Genomic DNA, 14,900 nt, shown 5'->3' with positions numbered 1-14,900 from the left:
AAGTAATTTATTGATTTTTTTAAGCCTATAAATTTAATTTTAGGAGAATAAAGGAAAATTAGAAAGCATTTGTAGAGAAAGAAATGGCAACCCACTCCAGTATTCTTGTCTGGTTTCCTGACTTGCCCATGGACAGAGGAGCCTGGAGGGCTACATACAGCACGGGGCCGCAGAGTCGCACACGACTGAGCGACTAAACAGCAACAAGGCATTTGTCATCGAAGGAGCTGCCAGGTGTGATGGGGAGACCACTGGCAGATGCATAGCCTCAGAGCCACGAAGGCTGACCTCGACCTACATCTGCTTCCTGAGCATCTTCACCTCATTTCCAAAGACTCCTGCCAACCAGCCTCTGCTCTCAGTTGCCTGTGGGTCCCAAGCCCAGACCCAGCTCTCAAAACTTGCCCCCATCAGCACAGACCATGTGGCTTCCGGTGTTGCGGACACAGACTCCCCCAGGAAGGTCTGTGACAATTCAACACAGTCATTTTGTCACCGGGGACATTCCAACATGCTTGCCTTACTCTTGGTTTGACCCATAGGTGGAAATTAAGCTTTCAGCTGTTTCTATCACCAAGTAACAAAGGAAACAGATACTCTGTCCCCTTGGCTCAGCCTCACCTGTATCTCCTGCCATGCCAATCCCACTCCCTGCTGGGAAACGGGGCGCTTGCATCTCAGAGACGGGCTGAAGGTCAGGGAGGTCTGCTGGACCAACTTCTTGGCAGTAAAAAAACCTGTTTTTAGATTTTGTTATGAGTCTTCCTGGTATAGAACAGCCCTCCAAAATGGACTCATCAAAATGACTTTCTCAAAAATTCTGTTTCACCCCAAAGACCAGAGGAAATAGGGCTAAGAAATGGAGCACACTAGAAAGGACCACCTTGGCCGGCCCTGGATAGACAGAAAGTGCCCAGCGGGCTCAGCACAGGCGACGACATGCCCGGCTCTTCCCACCCCACCCGCCACTGCCTCTTCCCTGCCTTCAGACGAGAGTGACAGCCTTGGGGCCCAGATGGGACACCACCGCCCTGGGGAGGGAAATCAGCCAGACTGCTTCAGATGAGTACGGATGCCTGGCTCTCAGCCCCGAGGCTTGCCTTTCATTGGTCTGGGTGGGCCTGGGCACTGATATACATATTTCTCAGCAGTCCCTCGGCGATCTGAAACCCATACCACCAGGAATCTGCACCACAGCTCCTCTCAACAGCTCTCTCCAACATGCCTTTATTTTGGCATTTCCCATTTCTTCTAGCTCCAGGGAGATGTGTATGTGTGCTAAGTCCCTTCAGTCGTGTGTGACTCTGCGACCCTATGGACTGTAGCCCACCAGGCTCCTCTGTCCATGGGATTCTCCAGGCAAGAATACTGCGGTGGGCTGCCATTTCCTCCTCCAGGGGATATTCCTGACCCAGGGATCAAACTCACGTCTCTTTTGTCCCCTGCATTGAGTTCTTTATCACAAGAACCATCTGGGAAACTCAGGGAGAAGGCTTTGGGGATGTACTACGAAACAAAAATGTTCATTACTCCTTAATAAGATGAATTTAAGTCACCCACAATCTGTCCTCCTGTCTCTGCCCTGACTCCTCCCTTGATGGGTGTCCATGCGCCATCCCTTTCTGTTTTCAAACTGATGTCTGATAAGTCACCATATTTTGAAAGACACCCTGGTAAACGAACAGGGTTGTTTTGGGGGTTTTTTTTTTGGTAGGAGGAGGATGTTGTTCCACCCACCCAGCTATAAGTCAAAGTTATTTCCCCCTTGTTTTATAGTCAAAGTCAAATAAAAGCAATTACAGCACCTGTTATGGAGAGAATTATGTCCCCCCAAAATAGATATGTTCAAGTCCTAATCCCTAGCACTTCTGAATGTGACCTTATTTGGAAATAGGATTGTTAGGAAAATAATTCGTTAAATCACAACATGGTCATAGGAGTAATCTGACATGACTTGTGTCCTTCTGAGAAGATGACCTTGTAAAGACCAACATGCATATGGAAAATGCCACAGGAGGATGGAGGGTTGGCCAAGGGACACCCAGGACTGCTGGCAACCTCAGAAGCGGAGCAGAAGTCCCAGGACAGAGTGTCCTCCAGAGCTTCTGAGTGAGCACAGCCCTGCCCACACCTTGGTCTCGGACCTGTGGTCTCCAGAAGAGTGTGCGTTTCTGCTATAAGTCACCCACCTCATGGTGCTTTGTTACAAGAGCTGAGGGAAAGGAATGCAAACAAAGTTATTATGCCCACTTTTGTTTGTTTGAAAGAGGCAGTAGGTTGTGATGGCTGAGGGCGCAGACTTCCGTGTCAAGCCACCTGGCTTCCGGTGACTTCCTACGTGGCTTTTCTCACGTGGAAAATGAGGACCCTAAGACCTTAACGCAGAGAGTTGTTATCGTCGTTTAGGTGCTCAGTCGTGTCTGACTCTTTGTGAGCTCATGGACTGTAGCTCGCCAGGCTCCTCTGTCCATGGGAATTCTCCAGGCAAGAATACTGGAGTGGGTTGCCATTTCCTTCCGCAGGGGATCTTTCCGACCCAGGAATCAAATCAGGGTCTCCTGCATTGGCAGGTGGACTCTTTACCACTGAGCCACCAGGGAAGGCAGGTCCTGCAGAGAGCTGTTAGGAAACGTGAAAGAGGTGATGTCTTAAGAAGAACCCAGGCCTGGCACCTAGAGGTCCTCCCAAAGTACAGGGGTGACTGAGGGACAGGGCCTGGAGCAAGGAGCCAGGCTGTCTGTACAGACAGAGGAGGGCAGAGGCCAGCCAAGTGCCCACCCCCCGGGATGCTGTCAGGATGAGGGCGGTGATACACGAGAGCCCTTGGAGCGAGCGTCACATCACCATCATCAGGCTGCCATCGATTCATCACTGTTTCTGAGTTCCAACCTGATGGTGTTCAGAGCAATGCGGAGAGTGGTGTGCTGGGCCACAGTTCACACCCCAGGCATCTGGCTGACACGCAGACAACAGCAAACCCATTCACTTGGGTCTCACTGCTTAATTATTGCAACTTGGCACGGCTTCCGGTGCCTTGAGAGCCCTTGGACACGCACCATACGTTTTGGGCAGGAAGGCACGGCTGGCACGGGGACGGGCCCGTCAATCCTGCAGCTCTGCTCTGCTAAGTGGTGGATGCTCTCCAAACACTCGGCCCCAAATGTACGGGAAGCAAAAGCCTGGCACTCAGAGGCACCAGGGCCACGCTCACCCACAACCCGCCTGCCAATCGTACCATCCTGCGTTCGTCACCAGAGGCAGTTTCCAGCCTGGCAGTGGAAAGAGGTGAGGGGGCAGCGAGTCATCAGCCGGCGAGATGTTTCATATGTGAGGAGGACTGGCCCAGGATATATAGAAGGCTAGAGCCCCTCACCCCTCAAGCCCGAGTGAAGAGCTGTGCGCCTGCCTGTCTTGGATGGCCCTTGACTGTGGGTGCAGAGCAGAGATTGACTGAAGCCACGTCACCCACCCATTCATTCCTTTGATCAACCAACCAGCGTTCACTGAGCGTCTGCTCTGTGCTCAGCCCTGGTGACACAGAAATGACGGAGAAAGGGGGCCTCCTGAAAGGGAACATGGGTCTGGGCTCCCCCTATTCCAGAAGGATCCTTCATTGAATCCTTCGGGAGGCTGGAGGGAGCTGGCCCAGTTGCCAAGTTTGCTGATGACACTCATCGACAAGAGTGTAGCAACCTCTCTGATGGGCTGGGCAGACACGGGAGCCTGAGCTTCATTGGTGAATATTAAAAAGGTCTCAGCCCTCACCGAACTCATATTAAGTCCCCAGGGAATGTGACATTTGCAACCTGAATATTTTCTAATCCTCTTGTGTGTGTGTGCACTCAGTCATGTCCAACTCTTTGCGACCCCATGGACTGTAGCCCGCCAGGCTCCTCTGTCCGTGGGATTCTCCAGGCAAGAATACTAGAGTGGGTTGCCATTTCCTTCTCCAGGGGATCTTCCCGACCCAGGAATCCAACCTGCATCTCTTGCGTCTCCTGCATTGGCAGGTGGATTCTTCACCACCAGCACCACCTGGGAAGCCCCAGGGAGACTTGGCCACAGTGATTTTCTACAGAGTTAGGAAGATGTCCTCACTTCTCAAAGCCCCAGGGTAACAAAAGGCAAACAATATACTCTCTCTCAAAGAGCTGGACACCAAAGCCAGAGCCCGACAGCCATCTCACCACTTCCTGCTGAATGAGGCAGGCCTGTCGCAAAGGCAGATTTGGCTCCTGCTCCTGCCTGAGGCTGCAGCAAAGCCACCTGTTCCTGGAAGATGACTCGGAGGTGACCTCTCAGGGAGGACAGGAAGATGGTCTGACAGTGACGGGGCAGAGGCCGGGCAACAGGGCCCAGCGTCCAGCTGAGAAGGCCTTGCTGGCCTCTCAGGGCTGGCGTGTCCCATCCCTGTGCTGAAGCGGTGATGGGAGTTGGGGGTACTTCTGGAAAAAGAAGAGGGACGAGGTCTTTATCTTGAGATGTGGTTAGAGGAATATTCCTCCCCCCGGGGAATAGGAACGGAAGCAGAAGGCAAATGAAGTCTCAGGAGGGACTCAGAACCAAGCATCCAGCCGAGGGTGTCTCAGCTGTGGCTCTCTGGACATCTGGGGCCAGGTACCTAATTCTTTGTTGTGTGTGTGTGTTGGGGTGGTAGGGTGGGTGTTGTCCTGTGTCTTGTGGAAAGTTTAACAGTATCCCTGGCCTCTGCCCGTTGGATGTGGTAGCCTCCCGCACCCCCAGCTTTGGTGACCAAAAAATGTCTGCAGATACTGCCAGGTGTCACCCGGGGACAGAATCGCTCCCGGCTGAGAATCTCAGTCCAGCGGTCTCCTGGAACAAGTGTCCCCCGCGTCTGCCTGGCCGGCTCCCAGACCCCACTTCCTCTTCCCCGTGTCGGGACTCTCACGGGTTTAGCTCTGAGACCCCCACGTCCCCTCAAGCACAGGCGGCCGGAACAGGTGGTCATTCTGCAGACTCCTCCCCGTCGTCGGCAGGAACTCCACCCACTGTCCCTGAGCCCATGAGTGCGGCCGCCCCGCCCCTGCCTTCCCGTCCCTATTACCCTACCGTCCACATCCTCTGTAACACAGCACCTATCGCCTCCTGACATCCTATTCGGGCTTCCCAGGTGACGCTAGTGGCAGAGAAACCGCCCCTGCCAATGCAGAAGCCTCAAGAGAGGCGGGTTGGATCCCTGGGTCGGGAAGATCCCCTGGAGAAGGAAATGGCAACCCACACCAGTACCCTTGCTTGGAGAATCCCATGGACAGAGGAGCCTGGCGGGCTACAGTCCAGGGGGCCACAATGACTGAAGCGACTTGGCATGCGTGTATGACATACTATTTACTTTCGTGTGTTATTTACTGCCTGCCCCTCCTCTGCCAACCCCCCACCACCACCACACACACCCATAAAAGCTACTCCAGGGCTGGGATCTCTGCTTATTTCACGGCTGTGTCCCAAGCACCCATCATAGTAAGGGCCCATGGGGGATGCTGAACCAGCATTGTTGTTTGAAGGACCAGGACTCGAAAACCATCATGAGTATCTGAGACCTCTGTCATTGCTCCACTGCTGGTTATTTCCACTTTCCCAGCGTGGCTCTGCTGGCCACAGGAAGGGTCGTTAAGACACAACTGTGTCCAGACCGGCCCTCGGGCCAACTCCAGAGCCACCCCCCCTCCACCGCCCTGATCACATCCATTGCCAACCTGGGTGGACAAGGACAAAGCAATTAAAATCCCATCCATCCTTCCTCAGTATTGGGATTAAATCCAGGCATTAGGATTGTGGATGGTGGATTGTGGATGATTTTTGATGTTTCTGCATTTTTTTTTTTCCTTCAGATTTACCACAATGAACTTGCATTTATTTAATGATGAGAAAAAAAAAAACAAAAAAACAGGGAAAAATATAAACCTTACTCAGTTTGTGATTTTCACCATGACAGCTCCAAATAGGGCCTGGGGTCAGGCTCTTCTGCAGGACACGCTGAGATCTGCCTGCGAAGGGGGAGTCCCTTCCCGTCAGTGAGAGGTCTGTGAAATGGACTGTTGACTTCTTGTTTTGAAGATTGTTTGTAAGAATCAGTGGACATCCTGGATACAAATGAAGGCCAGTGGCAGAGGTGCGGAAATGGGCTTGTTGTTAGGGCAGCTCTGACCAGCCGCCAGAAGTGTGTTGTGTCCTAGGAGGCCTGAACAGTTACCCCGTCTCTCCAAGGGATCATGCCAGAGGAAACCTGGCTTTGAGGCTCTCATTCAGTTACCATCACTGTCAGGCCTGTGATTAGCCGTGTCTGGTGGACTTCAGAGGCCCTGCTTGGCTACAGCCTAACAGCCGAGCTCCCAGGACCCCATTAGGAGAGGAACAGATGCCTTGGTTTCTCATGAGAGACCATCATGACATGTATTAACAGCTCTGAAGTCCTGAGACCCACCAGGCCTGACGTTAATAAGCAATGTTCCCCCTGTTTCTTTCCTGCTCCGTCTCCAGAAATGGCTCCTCGTGAAGAAGATTGTCATGACAACCTGTGTGCAGGCACCGTGGCAGGTGGGCCGCGACAGAGAGGCCCCGCGTCCAGATGAAAGAGCCTGGTGCGGTTTCGGCCGTGGAGCTTGGCGGTGCAAAATCCACATGAGTGTGGAAGTCTGGCTTCATGAACAGAAAGCTGGGTTAGGGGCTTCTCCACACATGGGCTCCCGGCCCTGGAGAGGTCTGGAGGAGCCTCAGAGCCTGCGTGAACCTGGTCCTGCCCCGCCAATGCCTCCAGCCCTGCCCCGGGGTTTCTGGTCTCTTTGTGCCTTCAACCCGGGTAACCATGGTACCAATAGGGGAGCAGCGCCCCTTTGATGCCTCTGACCCAGAGCTGTTGGAGGAAGCAGGTTGCTGATCCCAGCAGAGCTGTAAGAGCGCTCTACAAAGCCTGGCGTGCTGTTTGTGGGCAGCAAGTTCTCTGCGGTCCTGAGCAGAAAGGGCAGGCCCAGTCTCCTCTCCCCGGCCGTGCGGGTAACCTCTTAGCCTCCAGGCCCCTGTCTGGTCTCGCAGGTGGAGCTCCTTCTGCCCAGAGGCAGACGGTCCCCCCAAGGCACTCCCCTTGGTCCTTCTGACCAGAAGATCCGAGACCCCAGGAAATTGGCTTCTGCTGTGGAAAGGACAGGCCTCACTTGTCAGGACTCCTTGGATGGAATCCTGGCCCTGTCCCCCACCCTGTGTGACCTCAGGCAAGTCACAGAAACTTCTCCAAAACACATGCTGTCTCTCACCCTCCGGGTTCCCAAGCCCAGGCGGCATTAGGCTGACCTCTCGGCGGACACTGCTCCAAGTGCTGTGCACACGCCTCTCACCTAGTCCCCACCATGGACCAGCACTATGATCATTCAGTCCCATTTTATAGATGAGGAAACTGAGGTCCAGAGATGTTAGGGTTCTTGCCCCAAATCGGAGATTCATGAGAGGCAGAGCCCAGAATTGGACCCAGGCGGTCTGACTCCATGTCTGTAAACAGTCAGCCCTGCGCTGGATTGTTCTGAAGCCTACACCAGCTTCTGCAGGACCCTCACCAATCTCGGCTTTCACCACGCATTCCTGTTCCTACGTCCCACTCACCCAGGCCTTCCTGAAGCAGCCAAGCCCACACTGACCTCCGGGCCTTTGAGTCCGCAGACCCACTGCCCAGGTCTCCCTTCTACTCAGCGCCTGGCTGCATCCTCCCCCTTTGCCCCTCTGCCTGCACACCTCCTCCTCACAGGCTATGGGACCAAGAAGGGAATCGTCTAGACTTCTGTCTGGGCCTCCTGTCAACTCGGAGGTGTAACTAGCCAGTCCATACCCACCAGGGGTCTCACTGTCACCTAGTCCTGTCTGCTCTGGGGGATGCTCCTTTCCATCCTCTGGGCCCAGTTCTTGCCCCTTTGTGGTTCACAGTCAGGTTGATTTAGGTCAAATCCCCTAGCCAACGAGAGAGTGTACGCACGGCCCACATGGCCCTCAGCTTCCGTCATTATTCGCATCACAGGGTGGGGGTGGCGGTGATGGGGGGACTTGTTTTCAAACAGCTCCCCTACTAAGAAAACTTCACACACAGAGAAACACAGAACTACAGAAATCCTGAAATGGCATCCCAGCCATTTCTTCACCTGGATCTCAGACCTATTTGTCTGCCTGTTTTGAAAACTGGAAAGGCTGCATATAAAATTATAGAGATAATCTGAGCTTTTAAATGACGTTATCTGCCTGACTCTAGAGATTTACTTTTGCTTTGAGTAGGCACTTCGGCCAGGGGTAGATTATCTTAATCCGTCCTGGATGAGCTGATTCAAAGCCAGTTTCAGTCTGTGAAGGCTATTCCATTCCTGGTTCACCCTTATGGCAGGCAGTAACCCCTCTGTTGTCCCACCAAAGCCCTGGAGTGTTTCCTAAGCCCCCTCTCCTTCTTGGGAGAACCTGAACTCAAATGTTTGTTTCTCCAGTCTCTTTTCAGTAGACTGAAAGTTCTAACCAATTCCTCAGCCCCTCATCTGGCACATAGAAATTGGCAAATGCCTTGTGGGGTAGGGGACGGGAAGGCTACCCTCTCTATAATACCCTCTTCTTGATTTTGGCCCCTCAAGTCACAGCACCCTTGGGAGCTCTCTGATACCTTCAAAAGAGTTTGTAAAAAATATTTTACCTGGTTTTTCTAGCCTCAAGAGAGGTGGGTTTGATCCTTAGTTATCTCAAGGTGGGGGCTAATATGATATAAGCTAGTCCACCATATTGGAAGTGAACATCTCTATTTGAGTTAATCCTCATTTAGGTTTTTTTTTTTCCTAATTGTTCTGTTTTCCAATGCTTTTTTTTTTAATTTATATATTTTTAATTGGAGGATAATTACTTTACAATGTTGTGTTGTTTTCTGCCGTACATCAACGGGAATCAGCCACAAGTATTTTATGCTTTGTTAATTTAAAGGTCTCACCAGAGTGTCTGGGGGAAGTGAGAATCCACATTTTTCATGCTGGTCTAGGATCGAACTCCTCAGGACAGGGAGGGTGAGGAAGGTGTCTGGGCATGGATTCAGATGGCACTTGTCCTAAACCAAGGTCAAAGAAGGTATGTGGATTGAAGGTTTCTATAGCAGCTGAATTCTCAGGCATTTTTCTTCAACAAGTCGACAAACTAGTTCGATTAATGCTAACTTTTCCTCCAGATAATGCAGCTTAGAAGCAAGGTAAGAGGCCATCTCCTGGTAAGAAATACGGTGATGTTGAGACCTACAGAGATTCTCAAACTGTGCGGGACCCTGAGGGTCCCAGGAAGAGCGGGTTTGGGAAGGTGTTCAGAGGGAGTGGAGCCCTGTCTCTGTTTTCAACCAGTTCACCTCCCTCTTGGTCTATTTTATGCACTGGGTTTCTGACCAAGGTTTCCACCATGTGGACTCTGAGAAATTGTTCCATCAAAAAACTTTGAAACAGCTTCTTCTTATTGATAATCTGAGTTCTCTGGACAGAACTGACTTTCATAAGGCCGAACAAACGGTTCTTGTAAAGCCAGGACACAAACCAGCTGTTTTGATCATGGTTCAAGCACTTTCCACCACCTCACACTGAGTCACCTGGAGATTCAGTTTCCCAAAAGGTCCTTTGCTTTCAAAAAATGTTTCTCTTGAAGACCACTGTTCCTTAGTTTTTGTAGAGCTCTGCGGGCCCTTCTCACAAGCTCCCCCTAGAGGACATGGAGTGAACAAGGCTGTCATCTTTCTACTGATGGGACCAGAGGCAGCAAACCTCCCTGGAAGCACAGTGATGCCCTCCCTCAGAGACCCCAGGAGACCCTGCACCCCAGCTCCCGAGAGTCACTGTGTGACCGTGACAAGTCAGGCCACCTCACTGGGCCCTTAGCCTCCATAAAGTTAGAAATCAAGAAGGCCTTCTTGTGGAAGGCCCCTCAAAGAATCCCTGCAAGAGGGCTTGAGTCACCCAGGTATGGACACATGATCCTTCCTTCTCTTGGGAAGCCAAGGGTGTCAACAAGCCCAAATGAGGATGGCAACAGCTCCAAGAGAGGAGCTATGTCTCTGAGACCAGGGAGGAGGATATACAGCATCAGTGTTCTGGGCTAAAGTGTGCAGTGCTTCGTTGCTCAATCACATCCGACTCTTTGAGACCCCATGGACTGTAGCCCACCAGGGTCCTCTGTCCATGGGATTCTCCAGGCAAGAATCCTGGAGTGGGTGGCCATGCCCTCCTCCAGGGGATCTTCCCAACCCAGGGATTGAAACCAGGCTAAACCGTGTCCCCCCCTCCCCAAATTCCTGTGCTTCCCCTGATATCTCGGTTGGTAAAGAACCTGCCTGCAATGCAGGAGACCCCGCTTCAATTCCTGGGTTGGGAAGATCCACTCAGCTAGTAAAGAATCCACCTGCAATTTGGGAGACCTAGGTTTGATCCTTGAGTTGGGAAGATTCCCTGGAGAAGGGAATGGCTACCCACTCTAGTATTCTGGCCGGGAGAATTCCGTGGACTGTATAGTCCATGGGGTCGCAAAGAGTCGGACACAACTGAGCGACTTTCACTTTTACCCAAATTCCTATATTGAAGTCCTAACTCCCAGTACCTCGGAATGTGACTGTATTGGATGCAGGACCTTTAAAGAGCTTAATTAAGATACTGAGATCACCATTTTGGGTCCTAATCCAATATGACTGGTGCCCTTATGAGAAGCCAAGGGAAGAAGCCACAGGAGAAATCAGATCTGCTGACACCTGGATCTTGCATTTCAGCCTCCAGAACCATGAGAAAATGAATGTCTGCTTGTCACCCAGTCTGTGGTCCCTCGTTATGGCAGCCCTAGCAATCGAACACAATTGGCAAATCCCCTGCTCAGCGACGTCCCCCACCTCTTTGGAAATTATTCCTGTTTGCTCTTTTGACAATCTCTCTTGTGAATGAACTGCAGAGAAATTCAATCCTTAGAATGAGTGAGATAAATAAAGTTATAATGAGATGTTGCTATGGACCTACCATTTCTGCCCTGGGGGAGAAGTCACAGCGATGAAGACCCAGCGTAGCCAAAATTAAATAAATAAGATAAAGATATTTAAGTTCTTTGTCCTAAACTGCAAAAATATGATTAAAACAGCTTCCTTGCCCTGGAACTGTAAGCCTTGTGTTCAGTACACAGTTAAGCTCCGGCTGCTGCTGCTGCTGCTAAGTCGATTCAGTCATGTCCGACTCTGTGCAACCCTATAGATGGCAGCCCACCAGGCCCCACTGTCCCTGGGATTCTCCAGGCAAGAATACTGGAGTGGGTTGCCATTTCCTCCTCCAATGCATGAAAGTGAAAAGTCAAAGTGAAGTCGCTCAGTCGTGTCCGACTCTTAGCGACCCCATGGACTGCAGCCTACTAGGCTCCTCCGTCCATGGGATTTTCCAGGCAAGAGTACTGCAGTGGGGTGCCATTGCTTAGGCATAGTCAAGAAATAATTTTTGAAAACAACATACAGTTGCGCGACATACAGGCATAAGCGTATCTGTTTCATGAATGTCCTGTGACAAAGTGCTAATGGTAAAGAACCCGCCTACCAATGCAGGAGACTTAAGAGCCATGGGTTCGATCCTCAGGTTGGGAAGATCCCGTGGAGGAGGGCATGGAACCCCACTCCAGTGTTCTTGCCTGCAGAATCCCATGGACAGAGGAGCCTGGAGGGCTCCAGTGCATAGGGTCACAAGAGTCGGACACGATGGAAGTGACTTAGCACGCACACAATGAAAGGATACGATAGCAGTTGATTTTTCATTGAAAGGGGAAAAGAGGTGTCTTTCTCCAGCCCAGAACCAAGAGTTGGTCAGAGGAAAGGATGGGGGACGATTTCAACAGATAAATAACCAAATGTCTGAAGAGAATTTGCAAACACAATGGATTTCCTTCCCAAGGACTGGAAGTGGCGTGGACAGCTGGGCAACGAAAGAGCTGCAGTCATTTTCCGCTCCATTTCTACAGACGGCAACAGAAACATGATGGCGGAGAACAACGCCAAGTGACAATCTTCATTTCATTCCTCGGGGATAGAAAACACACCCGTTTATTAAGTCTTTAAAAGCTGTAACCACAGATTGCGGCAACAAGACGCGACAGAGAGAAGAGAGCTTGGGTTGAGCCAGCCGTATGTGGCAACCAAGTGAAAAGACGATTCCCGTCTGGTGAAGCAGCAGCCAGTCCCCGGGAAGAGCATGAACAAAGAGCTTCTCATTTACAGCGGAGATGCTGACATGCAGTGTGTTTTCCTTGGCAGACGGGCAAGCTCCCCAGAAAAGGAAGATTTAATGCAAGCAGGAAATACGAACACACTCTAGCAAACCATGTCCATTTTCTGCCTGGGGAGATCTCTGAGAAATGGATGGCCTTGGCCGTGGGTTAGGAGGACGTGAACAAGCTCTGCCCTAGGACCTTCTCCGGCGTCTCAACTCTGCCCAACCCGACATTCACAGTGAAGTCTCTCCTGTCTCAACATCCCCAGGCAAGAGCAGCCCACCTGAATTCATTTTACCACAAATGGAGACTTGCCCATATAAATTTCTAACAGTTGGTCATCAATAAATACTTGTTAAGTGAAGTTTTTTTTTTTTTTTTATTTTGTAGTCACTGAACCCGCTTCTAGACACAGAGGATACTGATTTTGAGCAAGGATTTTAAAATTAGATGAATGAAGATTCGAAAAGTTGCTCTAACCCCATTTTAGCTGTGTGACCTTGTGTAAGGTGTTGAACTCCTCTTAATGTAGTTTTACCATCTTTTAAATAGGCATGATGGGACCTTTCTGGTGGTCCAGTGGCTAAGACCCTGAGCTCCCAAAGCAGGGGCCCAGGTTTGATCCCTGGTCAGGGAACTAGATCCCACATGGCGTAACTAAGAGTTCACCTGCCGCAACAAAAGATCCTGCATGCTGCAACTAAGACTCGGCATAGCCAGATAAATAAATAAACAAAAAAGGCATGACAATGAACAAAAAAGTCTGTAAAGTACTGAGCGCAGAACATAGCAAACTCCTCATTCAGTACATACGTGTTGTTGCATTATCACTACGACCACACCTCAGTGCAGGTGGCCAGCGTCTGTCCCCTGTTGGCCGCAAAACCCCCTACTCATCTCCCCGACTCCAGCATTTCCCCACACCCCAGACTCTTCCACACACTAGGGCCAGAGTGATCTTCCAGAACACAAATCTAACTGGTATTAAGAAGATCCAAAAATCCTCTCTTCCAAAAAAACTGATCATAAATTGTCAAAACCAACTTTGCCTGAGGTCATGAAATTATCCAAAGGCTTGCAGTCATCTGGGAAGCTTATCAATGGCTAAAGCTTGGTAAAAACAGTGAGATTTATGGGGTTTTAAATTGCTATATTCCAGTCTTTCCACTTCCAGCTCCATGGTTGCATTGAAAAACCAGTCATAGTAACACCAGCAACCTGATAGCCACCAGACCGGTGGAGATGGCGCTGGAGTTCCTTTAAAGCTTCATTTCCAGGGAACCATCAGTATCTGACCTCTCTGGTAGTTCCCTGCAAGTGTCCACCTGCAAAGCCATCTTTATTTTACCTGACTTGGCGTTCATTCCTTGCAAAAAGCCTTTTCCCCGGGGCAGGGTGGCGGGGGTGGGTGTCGCAGACAGTGGTTGTCAAAAAAAGAAATTAAAGGCAGCAGTTTAATTTTGCAGCTGGGTGCTTTGTGGCCACCTGAGGCAGTGAACAACAGTTGGGACAAACAATTAGCTGACCACAAAGCTTAAAGGGAAAGGCTGAGGAATGAATTTCCAAACGGGCTTTGAAAAACTTCGACATTTTCCTGGGAATCTCGAAGGCCATGTGGACCTGAAGGGCTATGAGTGTGCCCAGAGCTGTGTGTGTTGTTGCTGTTCAGTCGCTCAGTCGTGTCCGACTCTTTGTGACCCCATGGACTGCAGCACGCCAGGGCTATGTAAATGCTCACAAAAGACCTCAAAAGGCCCGAAGCTCTCACCTCTCACCGACCTTGATGCGCTGCACAACCAGGAATTGACAGCTAAGGCATACCTGTCAACTTCCTGGCTGAGTGTTGAAGATGAGCCCCTCCAGGCACAAGGAGCCCTTGGCAACGAATGAGAGATTTATTGGTTATAGAAATTTAAGGAAATCTCTGTCCATTCATTAACTGACCGGTGAGCTAAAGAGTTTTAGTGGCTAAACATGAACAAGATGACAGACTTTACAAAATTCATTCAGAAAAGGTATTAAAACAACAATAGCAACAACAACAACAAACCCTGGAGACAGGGCAGAATCTGATTTTCGGAGTTATGTCACATTGTAATTGTTGCTGTTCAGTCACTGAGTCGTGTCAAACTCTGCAACCCCATGAACTGCAGCACACCAGGCTTTCCTGTCCTTCACCATCTCCCGGAGTTTGTTCAAACACATATCCATTGAGTCAGTGATGCTACCTAACCATCTCATCCTCTGTCGCCCCCTTCTCCTCCTGCCCTCAATCTTTCCCAGTACCAGGGTCTTTTCCAATATCACATTCAGTTCAGTTCAGTTCAGTCGCTCAGTCATGTCCGACTCTTTGCAACCCCATGAATCGCAGCACGCCAGGCCTCCCTGTCCATCACCAACTCCCGGAGTTCACTCAAACTCACGTCCTTCGAGTCGGTGATGCCATCCAGCCATCTCATCCTCTGTCGTCCCCTTCTCCTCCTGCCCCCAATCCCTCCCAGCATCAGAGTCTTTTCCAATGAGTCAACTCTTCGCATGAGGTGGCCAAAGTACTGGAGTTTCAGCTTTAGCATCATTCCTTCCAAAGAAATCCCAGGGCTGATCTCCTTCAGAATGGACTGGTTGGATCTCCTTGCAGTCCAAGGGGACTCTCAAGAGTCTTCTTC

This window comes from Bos indicus x Bos taurus, chromosome 12 (assembly GCF_003369695.1).
Source record: "Bos indicus x Bos taurus breed Angus x Brahman F1 hybrid chromosome 12, Bos_hybrid_MaternalHap_v2.0, whole genome shotgun sequence".
NCBI lineage: Eukaryota > Metazoa > Chordata > Mammalia > Artiodactyla > Bovidae > Bos > Bos indicus x Bos taurus.
Note: the sequence above shows the minus strand (reverse complement) of the source record.